The sequence below is a fragment of the Fukomys damarensis genome, unplaced genomic scaffold (genome assembly GCF_012274545.1).
Source record: "Fukomys damarensis isolate Sample0158 unplaced genomic scaffold, DMR_v1.0_HiC HiC_scaffold_12, whole genome shotgun sequence".
NCBI classification, from domain to species: Eukaryota; Metazoa; Chordata; class Mammalia; order Rodentia; family Bathyergidae; genus Fukomys; species Fukomys damarensis.
The window spans coordinates 56,459,764-56,473,063 of NW_022900924.1; the positions used below are offsets into that span (position 1 = coordinate 56,459,764).

General features: G+C 49.5%; 1 long non-coding RNA gene across 3 annotated transcripts; it reads right to left on the reverse strand.

The window, feature by feature from the left end:
* Positions 1 to 420: 420 nt before the first annotated feature.
* On the reverse strand, positions 421 to 9,364 carry LOC117285734. Of its 3 annotated transcripts, none has more exons than XR_004516866.1 (6): positions 9,126 to 9,364; positions 8,904 to 9,038; positions 4,887 to 7,759; positions 2,757 to 3,399; positions 1,515 to 1,665; positions 421 to 677 (listed from the first exon to the last, which is right to left on the reverse strand). It is a non-coding gene; the product is annotated as an uncharacterized LOC117285734 (long non-coding RNA). The 3 variants fall into 3 exon arrangements; XR_004516865.1 differs by having other exon boundaries at positions 1,491 to 1,665; XR_004516864.1 differs by lacking the exon at positions 421 to 677 and having other exon boundaries at positions 1,204 to 1,665.
* Between the last annotated feature and the right edge of the window lie 3,936 nt (positions 9,365 to 13,300).

Consider the following 13,300-nt stretch of genomic DNA (forward strand, 5'->3'; position numbering starts at 1 on the left):
CCTTTATGAGCGCATGGCCAGTCTCTCACCCTTAGTCGGACATTTCTGGTCATATCTTTAATATAACCATCTACCTGCTTGATGCTGCAGGTTTTTTTACCTCTTGGTTTTTGTCTGCTCGTTCCCAGGCACACTGTGCGGTAGGTGGGAAGCAATGCTTTCCATTCCTGTGTTAGCTCATACCACGAGCCTGGTACCCCATAGCAATGGGTGGCCTGACATCTGGTCAAAGCCTCAGGGTCATAGGTGGAGGAGAAACAGCTGTAGTTTGAAAGCCATACTTTGTTTCTCCTGGTCATTGCTAGTGTACACCTTATTGTTTCTTAAATGTTATATTAGCATCCATTTAACCTTGTTTTTTTTTTTTTTTGGTACCAGGGATCAAACTTGGGACCTCGCGCTTGTGAGGTAGGTGTGGTACCACTGAGTTAAATCCCTGGCCATGTTAAATTATTTTTAGTTTTAGTAGTTTTTTTAGTTTTACATCTTAGCTTTTTTGTGTAGGTATACATAATAATTCGATATCAATTTCCAGTCTTGTGTCCCTTAGGATTGCATTGGCAAGACATTAAAAATATAAATTTTTTTCTTGCCTCTCAGGATGAGATATTTTGTAGCATTTTGCAGTTTGTTGTAGTATTTATTGTTGAATCCTGTTCAGAGGTTTTCTTGTCTTCCTGTTTGTACAAGAAGCAATGTAGTGATTAAGAGCACAGATTTTGTGTTCAGCATCCCAGGTTCATCTTGTCGCCCGCTAGTCTTTTAGGCATTGACCCACACACCTTGCTTAGCTTCTTCCTGTCTCGGTTCTCCCACTTGTAAAATGCAACTACCAGAAAAATTAAAAATAAAAAATAAAAGGGCCGGGGATTTAGCTTAGTGGTTCTGCCACCTGCCTCACAAGTGTAAGGACCCGCATTTAATTCCCCGTACCAAAAAAATAAATAAATGAAAAATAAAAGCAGCAGCTATCTCTTGGGTGGTGATTTATAGAAGACACTTAAAACAGTGTTTGAGACATGGTCTATATACTATCAAGGTTATTATACTTAAAGAGTTTATTTTAAATTAAGAAGGGCAGCTAAGTTCTGTTTAGCCAATTGTAATTGTAGGGGCTATGTCTTTTTTGTAATTCATTTTACTGGTAAATTTCCAAATTGAATTTTTCTCATGTTTCTCAAATAAAATGTTTGTTGGTAGTAGTTTTTTTTTTTTGTGTGTGTGTGTGTGTGTGTGTGTGTGTGTTATTAAGTTCAGAACAGTCCAATCTGATAATGTTTTGCTGGTTTTGTAAAATGAATTTGGGAGATTTGTTTTATCTTTTCATGCTGAGGATAATTTGCATAAGGAGAATTATTACTTAAAGGGTTTTTAGGAATACTTGTGGCAAATTGTTCTGGGACATGGGTAGGGGATTGGGAGATACATAGCTCTAGCAACTATTTTAGTCAGTTGAAGCTGCTATAATAAAATGTCATAAGCTGGGTGACCTGAACAACAGAGTTATTCCTCACAGTTCTGTGGGCTTGAACATCCAACATTATCGTGCTGTGCCAGACATGACGGCACACACTGTAGTCCCAGCACTCGGGAGGATCCACAAGTTCAAGGCTGTCCCGGGCGATATTGTGAGTTCAAGACTATCTTGGGCTATACAACAAAGTCCTGTCAAAAGAAAACAAATGAAACAACAAAAACCAACATCACTGTGCCAGCCTGGTTGCGTGTTTGTGAGTAAGCACTGTCCTGGTCTTCACCAGTTACCCACCTTCTTGCTAGATCCTCAGATGTCAGAATAAGAGTTCTGATGCCCCCTTTGCTTCTTTTAAGAGCAGTAATCCTACCAAGGCCCCATCTTCAAGACCTGATCTCAGTTATCTGCCTACGGACTTCCAAATACCAGCTTGAAAGAAAATATAAATCTCCACTTTTGCCAGCCCTCCCCAGTGCGCGTCCTCACATACAAAATACACTTCATTCCATCTCAACAACCCTAGAAATCTTATTTCTCTATCAGCTATTATATTAGTTGGGGTTATCTAGAAGGATGTAGGGAGCGGGAAAGGGATGTTCCCAGGACCTCTGCCGTGGGTCCTGGACCCTGAGCCACCAACGCACAAGGCAAATTCAAGAACAGACAGAAACGAGACTTAAGAGTGGAGAAGCTGAGTCTTGGCTCCCGGTCAGAGCTGCTGATGGCAGCAAAGACAGAGGCCCCCACGCACGTCCAGTGTGTGTTGAATACAGTGGTGGAAAGGGATAGGGAGCTGGGTACCTTTGAAGGCATCTAGTGAAACACTGCCGGACACCCGGCGTGATGGAGCCAGGCAGGGCTGTTAGGACGTAAGTACGGCTAGGATGGAACGAACCGGTACTGGGACCGGGTGCAGTCAGGAAGCAACCCATCGGGTCAGTGAGAAGCCATAATTCCGGGGAAAGGGTTTTAACTGGGGTCACGCTGACCTCAGCTGCACGGAACTCAGCAGAGCCCTGCCACTTCCCAGACCAGGGCCTGGGTGTCCGCAGCAGCCATGGAGGGAGCGGCTGTGCTCGCCCAGTCCGCCACCTGACACGCCCATTGAGTCCCACAGAGCTTCAGCCTGACTCCCGATGGGAAGCGATAGAGCTGAATTATGGAAGGCGGGAGGCATGCGCCGCTCACAGCCCGCTGGTACTGGGCGGGGACATCGCCTACAGAGGAAGATACTCAATATATATGTGTGTGATTATGCAAGGGATTTACAAGGTAGTCTTACCAGATCAGAAGAAAGAATCCCAGTGTCTGTCTGCTGGATCAGAGACAAAAGAATCCAAAATGACCATCTGCACACTGGAGAACTGAAGGCTCCAATAGCTGTCGGGATCAGAGGTCTGGAAGATCACTGCAGAGTCACCAGGGCTCATCCATGTCTGAGGGCTGAGGAGTCAGTGCTGGAGGAAGGAAGGAGCTGGAGGCCAACATCCAGAGGCAGTGGTGGAGACCAGAACTCCTCTGAAACAAGCGGAGCTCGCCCCCACCTCTTCTACCCAAGCCACAAGTCTGTCGGTTGGTATCACCCATATCCAGGGTGGCTCTTCCCCACCCGACTTGCTGACCTACGTGTCAGTCACCCATGGTACACCCAGATTTACTAACCTGATAGGTGGCTCTTACGGAAGCCTGACTGATGTATCACAACAGTCACAGCTATATTGTCTAAAGCTTAAAAGAAGTCCTGACTGCAGATCTGTCAGACAGGGTTTGCCTCATCATGGCTTTGGTTGAGCTCTCAATATTCAAGAGAAGTCATTGAGTTCTGAGGAAGATAATTCAATCCATAGCAATCCTTGAATTTCCCTGGTGTGTAGCATGCCCAGGTACTTGTCACCCACTGTATCAATGACTTTTCATTTTTTGGCCTAAGAAACAAATGAACAGTCCTGTATAACATTATAAACACTAGGACACAGAGAGGCCAAGCTGTCAGCTCTCGTGCAGTCTAGAGGCTTGCTCAACAAATGCCAACCCTGAGTCACCTGGGCATGTAATCAGAGGAGTAATCTGAGGACAGAAATTGTCCTTTTCTGTCCCCATCTATAAGGAAACTCAACAAGTGCTGATAGGTCTGTTTATTTTTTTTTTGTTTGTTTTGTTTTGTACCGGGGATCAAATTCAGGACCTTGTGCTTGTGAGGCAGGCACAGTGCCACTGAGCTAGATCCCTGGCCCCAGCTCTGTTTAGTTTTTGAAAACAACATGTACTACATCTGGTCAGTTGGTTTTGTTTCATTTGCTTCCTATGCTTAAACTTATCTTTAAGGAGGCCGGCTCCAAACAAGACCTCCAAGGACAGCTGCCTTAGAGGCCCACCCCTGCGTTGGTGTCAGCCTTCAGAGGAGCCAAGGGGTCTGACAGGGAGCCGCAGGCACCCTGCCTGTGCCTGACAGAAGAAACAGCATGGGCCTCTGAGGTTTTTTTGAACATGAAAGGATTGCGGTTTAGACATATCCCAAGGCCATCCTATAACTATGTAACCAAAACTTAACATCATCCTAATTTCCCTGAAACACTTTCACTGATTATAAATGAGACACAAACCATACATTTTTTGTCTTTTTCAACGATTCAGCAAAATAAACCTAATCTACAGACAAACAGTTCCAGGATCATGAGAAGTAGCAATATGACCTTTAAGACTCCATCTTGGAAGCCGGGCATGGTGGCGCATGTCTGTAATCCCAGCACTTGGGAGGCTGAGGCAGGTGGATCGCTGCGAGTTCAAGACCATCCTGGGCTAAACAGTGAGTTCCAGGGAAGTCTGAAGGGAAGTTTGAGACTCTCTCTCAAAAAAAAAAAAAAAAAAGACTCCATCTTGGGAGCAGACACTGAACTCATACAAGACACCAAGCTTGCCACCACCTTGATCTGAACTTCCCAGTTCCCAGAGCTGTGAGAAATATGTTCCTGTTCTTTATAAATCAGTCAGGCTCAGGTATTCTGCCGTTGCACAAATAGACTAAGACGTACCCTACAGGTCGTCACCCTTTGATGGAGATTTCAAGGACAGGACACTGACCAGTGAGCCAAACTGTGCTGCTGGCTGTGCAGACCACTGTAACATCAGCTCTGCTGTGTATCTGTAGACCCGTGGCTGTTACACATGGACTAGCCGTATGGCCCAGCGACGGATGGGTGAATGATTTGACTGTTAAGAGCTCCCTTGGTAGGCAGGAGAGTAGCAGTCTGCGACCTGAGAAAGGGACTCACTTGTCATGGCAATGGATCAGACGGAACTTACAAACTGACCTAATATATACTTGACAAATAGCTACAATTACACGTTTCCACAGAACAGGACGTGAGAGCCCACCTTAAACACAAGAACAGGCCAGATCACGAACACGTACCCTGAAAGAAATGGAAGCTGAAGATACAACACATCACTAGCTGACATCATGCAACGTGGCAGGCTGATGGAGCTGCATGCAGGGCCCTCCCAGTGTGGCTAATTAACCACGTTCGACACTGCTACCCAGTCATGGCTTTCAGTGGTACTTCACCACCACGGCACATGCTAGACATGGGACTGCCATTCTGGCACACCAGGTAGATGTGAGAACCACTCTCTTGCCTTTAGTAAAACATTTCTGCCATGTGCTCAGGTAAATTAGAGCTGGATTGGGCATCTCTCTCCCCATTAGAACGTCCCACCCAGGATTGGTCTGGGCTGCAGTGGAGCCACGGTCGGACTCCTGACTGACACCTGGAGGCAACGCTACCCCTTGATCGCCCCTTTACAGGTTCTCATGTTAGGACAGGAAAAGGGGTGACAATGTCGGGGCACTAGTGTTCTCTGCTTGCACCCTGGACCTTCCATCCCGCAATGCAGGTGCAAAATACTGTAAGATCTACTCAATTGTTCAGAATGTGACCTCCTGCCCCAGCTTAAGATGCTGAGGCTGGATGGTTTCGTTAAGTAGCAGGCACAGCGGATCCTTGCAGAAGCTGCAGCCTTTGGCCTCACCCTGGGCCACTGGACAAGAGCATCGTGGCACTGGGAATGGCGTGGAGTGGGCAGGGGATGGGAGCATCGTCCCTTCCTTTCCTCGTTCCTACAGAAGACCGTCACGCTTGTACCCTGTTAGCCGGCTTCTTATCGCTGTGAGACAGGACAGCTCAAAGGAGGAAAGACTTCTTGTGGCCCCTGGTTCCAGAAGTTTCTGCCCGTTGTCATTTGGCTCTGTTTATGGCCCACGGTGCGGCAGACCGCGACAGGAGGGAGTGTGCGAAGCAAAGCCGTTCGCCTCCTGAGGAGGCAGCAGAGGGCGGGAGGAAAGGGCCGGTGACAAAACCGCCACTGGAGGGCGCACTCTCAGGGCCGCTTCCTCCTTCGGGGACCCGCCCTCCGGGGCTTCCATGCCGCCCAATCCGCGTCGCCGTCACAGCCAGTGCGACACAGGGCCCGAGCCCTTGCTTCCGGTCGCCGCCCAGAGGCCCCACGTGACCGTCACTCCTTGGAACTTCCGAGCTAAGGGCTGTAACGGCTGTCACTGCAGGAGGCATCCGCGCGACGTCGTTCATTCGCGGGACTGGGTGTCCAGATCGCCGTTTCGTTCACCCACACTGTGGCCGTGGCCCGGCTGGCTCACCGGGTCCTGGCCTCGCTCACGCATCACTAGGACAACTGCCGGGCGACTCCCTCGCCCAGTCAGACCCGGCAGGCGCGGGAGGGTCTTGCTTTCCTGTCGCTCCCGGTCAGGAGGGGCATCGCTGACCTGCGCCAGCCCTGCCGACCTGTGCGGACCCCGTGTGGTTATTTTCTCACCACGTGGACGCACAGGCCCGCACTACAAAGGCCCCGCGGCACTGTGGCCGTCAGGGCCTGGCGGTTTTGGCCGGCGCAGCTCCAGGTTGTGTACTCCTTGGCGAGTCTCCATGGACACCCACATCTGCCCACAAAGGCAGGGAATGATCCTGTTACCTCGGCGCCCTAAGGCCCGTGGTCCACGTCCACAGTCGTACAGATCACACAGGAAGCTGCAGGGGCGGGGAGGCTCCGCTGATCCCCGAGGAATGACTTGGGGCGCATCATGAGTCTTCTTGTTCTTTGACTTTTTAATAACATGAGCTGGGTAGTGGCTATGATGAGCGACAGCCATTTTTTCTAGTCCACTGTCAGAATCTCTCACTGCTTTCCTGGTTTCCTTTATTCCTCCTGGAGCCCTACGGGTTTGAGTTGAGGCCTGGAAAACCTCTGGTGGCTCATCTTCTATTTGGGAGTAAGTCATAACTGAGGAATGTCCATTTGGATCCCCTGAAAGGTGATCAGAGTTTCTTTGTAATTCCTGCATAGTTTCACATATTTAGCATCACTCTTTCCATTGCCTGAAAAGGCTGACATCTGTGTGCTTTTCGTTGAGGCCTGGCTCCTCTCTGCGGTGTCTTTCACTGGCTCCCTCGATACTCAGGTCCCTGTTCAGGCGCCACTTGTGGCAGCCCAGCCGTCATATCACAAACATACCTGAGTTGGGGAGTGAGGATGAGAAAGGAAAGAACACTCAAGCCTGAGTGGAGACCAAGAGAAGTCTCGACAAAGTAATTTTTGAACTCATATTGATTTCCTGTTTTCCTCCTCCGAGATTAGGCTGAGTGGGAGGCCTTTAGGGATCTGGCTTGTCATGACCACAGCCTTCGGTGGTAACCACCCCCTGCCCCCCAAGTGACCCTAACACATATCTCAAGCCCTGTAGATGAATAAAGTTGTCAAGACAACGTAGAGATTGTGCCAGGGCCCGACCCGGACTCTCTTAAGTGACACGTGATGTGTTTATAGTTTTTGAAAAAACCCAGCACAGCCGGTCATGGCCCATCTTTGTCTAGTTCAACAGAGGAACTCATATAAATCCCTTCTTCTTGCTTTGGGGTGCAGTGGCCCCTTCTGTCTCGCTGCTGCCCAAGACGCAACTGTCTCTAAGTCACTAAGAAGTGGTGTCCTGTGCAACCATGGCTTTGTCTGCTTCTTTCTTTGGTCTCTGCCTTTGGCAACTGGTTCCAGTCACCAGGTTTTCCTGAAACAAAGCCAGAAAAGGAGGGAATGTCCCACCAGGACAACTGTATCACTTGTCCACAACTGCTTTCCCTGTTCTAGTGTCTTTATTTTCCAGGTCATTGTCCAGGCCGCCAACCTCACCTTCCAGGGCTCCAAGTCCTTTCTTTCCCATTTCAAAAGAAGAGGGTGTCGCGAGCCGCGACGTCAGGATCCTGCCAGCAGGTCCTAAACCTGAAAGGACGAGGACAGAGAGACGGGAGGCACTTTTCTTATGTTCCTTGCTTGCTTTATTATAGAACCTCTTCCTTTTTTTTATACTCTCCCGCTGCACGGCAGCGAGAGTACCGCCCACACATTCCAGAAGGAAACCAACGTTACAGTTGCCAGGCAACAGATCAGACCACCCTCTGAACTAGCCCGTTGCTACGGGCGACGGCACATCCACACTGCTCGGGTGAATCACAGGTCAGTATGGCTGTGCTCATGTCCTGTTCCTTTACAATGCTCTCCATAAGAGGGAAAGTGTTGAGGAAATTTCCCGACCTTGTTTTCTTTTGTTGGGGTGGTGCTGGGGTTGAACCCAGGGTGCTGCATGCGCTAAACAGGGGCTCTGTCCTACTACTGTGCTGCACACCCAATCCTCCCCTTCTTTTTGGAAGGCAGAGTCCTAACACATTTTAAATCCTAAAAGAAAGAAGCAGATAAGCAACAACAGCAACAAAACACTTTAGCATGTGATTTTTGTATGCAGCAAGGAATCAGATAAATGAATCGTCCACTCCCAACTTTTTTAGCATGCCGTATGCTACCCACACAGTTGTGTTTAATTGATAGGGAGTATGGACATTTAAAAGGCTATGAGGAGGATTCTAAGTGCAGCAAAGTTAACAACTAGTGCTTTTATTCATAGTTCTCTGCTGCTCCAAGAGTTGTCTGGGAATTATAGAATGGGTGACCTGGAGTTTAACGATACAAGGGCCAGGGATTTAGCTCAGTGGTGCCACCACCTGCCTTTCAAGCGCAAGGTCCCAAGTTCAATCCCTGGTATAAATAAATAAATAAATTAGTAAGTAAAATAATAAAATAAAATTTAAAAAATAAATACTCTTTGGCTCCTCCCCAGATCCCATGGATTCAAATTTGTAGTTTAACCATATCTCTAAATGCCTGTTTTAAAGTCTGAGAAGTTGAGAAGAACCTAGGGTTCTTACAAAGCAAACTGCCTGAATTTGGGGCAGTAAAGCACTCAGGCGACATTGCTCAGGAGAGAGAAGTGAAGGCTCCTTTATTCAAGGCTCGAGTGCTTGGCACTCAGAGAAATCAGCTATTTGCGGAGCTTCTTGGAGTGTCAAGAAGCCGGCTGAGCAGGACTTACCTCCCAAGTTGAGGTCATGGAGCTTTGCAGCAATATCCACAGAAGGTGGGTGCTTCCCACAGTGGACGGTGGGTGCCGGCCATGTTGAAAGCATCTGATAAGCACAGCCCAGACATAGAAATTGCTCAAGCTTCTCTGTAATGAGAAAATTTCATTCCTGAAACTCCAGTCTTCTATTGTGGTTGTTTCTGAACGTTCACGCTCCCCACTCCCGTCGGCTACCTAAGAACACTACACTTCAAATGGAAGGCAATGGACAAATTGGGTGTTGGGCAGTGGTTTCCATTTTCCTTTTTGCATGTGTTGTGCATTCTTGGTGGCCTCTCAGTCCTCCTCAAACTTGCTATGAGACATGGAGGCTGACCTTCCTGACTGCCCGGGCCTTCCTGTTGTGTCGCGAGCCGCGACATCAGGATCCTGCCAGCAGGTCCTAAACCTGAAAGGACGAGGACAGAGAGACAGGAGGCACTTTTCTTCTCAAGTTACTTGCTTGCTTTACTACAGAACCTCTCCTTTTTATACTCTCCAGCCACAAGGCTGCAAGAGGAAAAGGAGTGCCGCCCACACATTCCAAAAGGAAACCGTAGTACAATAACAACTATTATGGGTTACATTTGCTAGGCAACAGATCACACCACTGGAGCCAGAGGCCCGTCGTCAGGGGCAACAGCACGTCCGTGCCAGCGAGGTGACTCAAAGTTCAATCATGGCTGTGCTTATGTCAAGGCCTGATCTCATGAGGCTCTCCATACTGTTGGGCCAGCGGGGAACCCTGTCTGGGAGATCAGAATAATCACCTTCACATTACTCATTATATTACCTTCTCCTGTGCTGGCCCGGCAGCTGTTTGTGGCCCTCAGCTGAAAGCTACAGTTTCTGTGAGGTGCCTTGCTACACCCAGTGGAAAGAGCTTTTCTGAATGATTGCTGGCCGTGGGATTCTGCATTACCCGACGTGCATTTGCTTAACTCCGCCACTTCTCTCGTGTTCAGTACACATTCTCCATCCCTGTACAGTGACTGCGCCACTAACAATAAGTGGAACAAAGCTCTAGAGCATAAATGGGCATCACTGATGCCCATCTGAAAGATCAATCGGCAATATGTGGAGACCTGCCCCCCGGAAGCACACACTGGAGGATGACAAGGGCGGCTACCTGGCCCCTGGACACAGCCGGATGCAGTGTGCCCATCAGTGGCTGCAGACAGTCTTAGGCACTGGTACTACACCCTCAAGCTTGTCCAGCGTTGGCAAGAGATGCCATTTGAATCTAGAGGGTATGGGCAGTCTCCTATCCAGCCTCCTGGAGTCAATATTATTCACCACTGTCCACCCATCGGGCAAGCTGGATTAGAACTTGTCCATCAGAACAAACAGGTGGAGGCTGTGTGAAGCTAAAGCACGTGTGTTCCCCTGAGTGTGGAGGTGCTGTCAGTGAGAGTCCCGAAGAGGCAAGAGTCCTGGCAACTGGCCACCCATAGAAGCTGGTTCCCTCTTGAAGGGCACTGACTCAACCCAAACACAGATATCACACAAGGGCTTAGGAGGAGTTTGTTGGAGCCCAAAGGACGGCCGCCTGGGAAGCATATTCTAGATGCTCAGACAAAATTAGTAGCATCATACAGGATACAGTGGTGAGCTGCCACGCAGACAGCCAGGAAAAACAGCAAAGCAGGCTGCTCCAGAGAAGCCCCAAGGTTGGGGCAGAATGAGATTAAACACTTGTGAATAAAAGCATTAGCATACGCACATGGTGTACAGCTATCAAATAATGAATACTCATGAGTATGAAGCAGGTATTTGGTGTAGAGGTATAATTTTCCACTCAGCCCTATTTCGTGGGTGGCAGCATTTGGGTGTCTCTTTTAGCATGTAAATGAGGATCACAGTCACCTTGGGTCAGGCTTTTTTACCACAATTTCAGGGTCAATCTGGACTGGGTTGCATTGGTGTCTCAGCTCTTGAAGCTTCCCAAGGAGATGTGCAGAAATACCACAGAATGAGGCTGAGTAAGAAAGCAGTGGTTTGTAGCAAGGCCTTTATCGGACCACAAGCAAAGCACACTGTAGGCAAGGCTGAGGTAGTAAGGATGTTGAATGAAACAGCACCCAAAGCAAGGCTTTTTTAGGGGAAGGAGCTGTCCTGCTGTCTTCATCAATGGAGAGAGAGCATGAGTTTGGCGAGGTAGAGCTTACATAGGGTTTTGTAGTTAGGAGAGTATCGTGGAGGGCTGGGGATTGGTTGTGTGGGGCTAGCGACAGGGTGACAGGTGGTTGGAAGGGGAGGATCACGTGGATAGCAGGGTGGAGCAACAAGTTAGATTTTGCTTCTCCAGAGGATTTACTTTCCCCAGCAGTGGTTCACTTCCCATAAGCAGGAACCATTTTAGGGGTGGGAGCCATTTTGAAGGTAGGACGGTTGGGGCCATTTTGTCTGGTAGAGAATTCTATCAGGTAGTACCTTTGGGAGGTTCCAGGGGGCAGAGCTAGAGGTAGCCAGGCCAGGATCAAAGTCTACGCTATAGCTCACAGGGAGGGCAGAGCACCGAGAGGGCTGGGGGCAGAGGCCTGGGGTGGGTTCTCTAATGTGGGAAGTGCTCAGGGCCTGTTGGGCTTCTTCCCACATCTGTGAGACTCCACCTTCACACAGTTTTAATTGGTCTTGGAATAGGCATGGTGGCTAAAGCCCCACCTGTAAATGAGGCCAGACTGGAAAGGCAGGGTCATCACGGGGTCCACTTGGGGCCTGAGCCCCCCTGGAGGTGTAAGGGGGCTCAAGCGCCTTCTCAGCACCTCCTGAAGTGAGTTAACCAAAAGCCTGCGCCCAAAATTTACCTCTTTTCCTCCCCCAACTGCTTGTTCGAAACTGATAAATTAACCAGCACATAGCTTACCTTGTGATTAAGAACAAAGGACTGGACATGTTATACTGTGGCCCTAACCATAAAGATAGGGATTTCCTGTCAGATCCCCCAAATTGGATTTTGATCTAATATGCAGTCTGCTTCTGTACCCCTGTGCTTGCTCAAAGATGAGATCATGACACTCTTTTGTGTGGTTTTTCCCTTTAAAAACTGGGCTTCTCTGCTTGATCATTATCCAGCAAGATGGGTGTGAGAGCTAGCCCTTGATTGCTGTAATAAAAAGACTCCTTTAATTTGGACATTTTCGAGGTGTGATTTTTCCCTGAGACAGCTGTCACACCCAGCCAGCTGAGTGGCTTGGACTAGCTGGGAGCCCTGCTTTTGTCCCAAGGAAAGAATGGTGCGGTGGGGTGACAAACCAGGCGTGGGCCCCTCAGTGGCCCTGGGATGCCCTCAGGGCTCTGCCTGACCCCAGGCGCTGGAGGCTTCCTCCCGGCCAGCACAGTCAGTCTGAGAAAGCTCTGGTTTTGTTACAGAAAACTGTAATCGATAAAATAGGACACAATGTTCTCATAAAATGTTGGGACAAGCTGTGTTTAAGGTGATATATGTTTTCCAGACCTTCCTGTATGTAGCAAGATATTTTAGGATGTCTCTGTAGCTGCTTATCAAAGTTTCGCCAAGCCACCCGCAAAAGGAAAAGTCCCACGTAAGGCTTCTGCTTTGGCAGATAATCCCCGCCTCGCTGGCAACTGTATAAGTTTGTTCAGCTCTGAGCTTAAGGTCAGACCATAAGGACTTGTTTCCATGGTCTAGCCTTACTACTAGCAATAAAGTTTATTATTTTTTTTACCCAACTCCTGAGCCTCTTAAAGTTCCTTTCAGTGCCCCTGCCGCAACAGCTTGACCTCAGTGAAGTGGGTTGAGGTTTTTGCCCCCAGAGGAATGTTTTGTTATCTTGGCCACCAGCTGACACTGCTTCTCAGTGAAACGTGTCCGAGGGGGCTGTTCTGTGGGTGAAAGGAGCAAAGGGTAGGGCGCAGCGGGCGTCACCCGGTACTAGCTCGCCGCTCACGCGTGCTGCACACTCGGGCCAGGCCTGTAGCATCCGAACCGGGCCACGGTCTAAATGAACCAGACGCTGAGCCTGGGACCCGAGGACGGTCGTGTCGCCCCAAACCCAGGCCCGGTTTTGACACGGGAGGAATTAGTCATCCGTAGACTCTGCGGTGGCCCTTGCAGACCCTGTTGGGCTCCTCCCCAGCCTGCAGAGCGGACCGCGCGGTACTCCCAGGGCACCTGTAGCATCCGAACCGGGCCACGGTCTAAATGAACCAGACGCTGAGCCTGGGACCCGAGGACGGTCGTGTCGCCCCAAACCCAGGCCCGGTTTTGACACGGGAGGAATTAGTCATCCGTAGACTCTGCGGTGGCCCTTGCAGACCCTGTTGGGCTCCTCCCCAGCCTGCAGAGCGGACCGCGCGGTACTCCCAGGGCACCCCGGAGTCTGGCGGGACGGGAGCTGGGCCGGAGG